The sequence below is a fragment of the Lepus europaeus genome, chromosome 13, assembly GCF_033115175.1.
Source record: "Lepus europaeus isolate LE1 chromosome 13, mLepTim1.pri, whole genome shotgun sequence".
Lineage (NCBI taxonomy): Eukaryota > Metazoa > Chordata > Mammalia > Lagomorpha > Leporidae > Lepus > Lepus europaeus.
The window spans coordinates 74,153,868-74,155,365 of NC_084839.1; the positions used below are offsets into that span (position 1 = coordinate 74,153,868).

At 38.3% G+C, this 1,498-nt stretch overlaps 1 pseudogene; it reads left to right on the top strand.

The window, feature by feature from the left end:
• The first annotated feature begins 237 nt into the window (after window positions 1-237).
• On the top strand, window positions 238-1,279 carry LOC133772372 (coxsackievirus and adenovirus receptor homolog; annotated as a pseudogene).
• Window positions 1,280-1,498: the final 219 nt, after the last annotated feature.

The following is a 1,498-nucleotide window of genomic DNA, read 5'->3' on the forward strand; positions in this document are numbered from 1 at the left end:
TGGAAAAACTAGTCCTGGGCTACTGACTAGTGAAAGGCCAATTTACAAGGGGCAAGAGGTAAAGCCAGGAAGTCAGGTTTAATTAAGAGGCTAGCATTCTTTGGGGGAATGGGCACTCTGCAGGCTCAAAAGTGCTTTTCTGACCTTGCAGAATAGCAGGGGAATTTACTTTTTAAAGATTTTATTTATTTATTTATTTGAAAGTTTAAGGCCGCCCATGTTTGGGCAGCCACCGTGATGTTTCTTCTGTGATTCATACTCCTGTACAGAATCTAGGATTTCGCCAGAAGTTTGAATATCATTAATCCTAAACAGATTATTGAAAAAGCCAAAGGGGAAGCTGCCTATATACAGTGCGAATTTACCCCTACTTCTGAAGAAGAACACCTGAACATTGAAAGGCTGCTATCACCCGCTGATAATCAGAAGCCAGGCCAAGTGATTATTTAAAATTCTGGAGACAAAATTTATGTTGTCTATTATCAAGATCAGAAAGGACGAGTACATTTTACAAGTAGGAATGTCACATCTGGTGATGCATCAATAAATGTAACAAATTTACAATTACCAGATTGTGCCATTTATCCGTGCAAAGTAAAAAAAGCTCCTGCAAATAAGAAGGTTCCAGACAGTTCTTATTACGCCTTTATGTACACAATGTTATCCTGATGTGTCAGAAGAAACTGGAAATAACTTTAACCTAAAATGCAAACCAAAATGATGTTCACTTCCATTACGATATGAATGGTAAAAACTGTATCACTCACAGGAAATACCCAACTCATGGTTACCAGAAATGATTTCACTGGATATGTCTGTTTTAAAAAATACCATTTCTGAATACTCTGGGACCTACAGTTGCACAGTCAGAAACAGGGTGGACTCTGATCAGTGCCTGTTGAACCTGGATGTTGTTCTTCCTTCAGACAGAACTGACATGATAGCAGGAGCTATTATAGGAACTTTTCTTGCTCTAGTGTTCATTGATTGTACCATCTTTTGCTGTCATAAAAAGTGCAGAAAAGAAAAATATGGAAAGGAAGTTCATGAAATCAAGGAGGATGTGTCTCCTCCCAAGTGTTGTATGTCCACTGCCAGAAGCTACACTGGCAGCAATCATTCAACCTTGAGATCCATGTCTTATTTTAGAACGAAGGATATTCCAAGGCTCAGTATAACCAAGTCCCAGATGGACTTTGAACATGCTCCTCAGAGTCCAACTCTCTCACCTGCTAAATTCACGTCCATTTACAAGACTGATGGGATTACAGTGGCATAAAAATGAAGGACTACTGAAGAATTCGAAGTGTTGTACTATCTATTTTAAACTCCCCATAAAGACTCAACCTTTTTATACAAAGAAGAAAACACAGAGATTAGTGTGATTTTTGTGTAATGATATCAGGCATATAAGTCAGATGTCATCAAAATTAATACAGGCCAAATTTCTGAGCTAGAAAAGTTCTATGTGTAGCGACTTTGATAGTTGGCAGGTGTT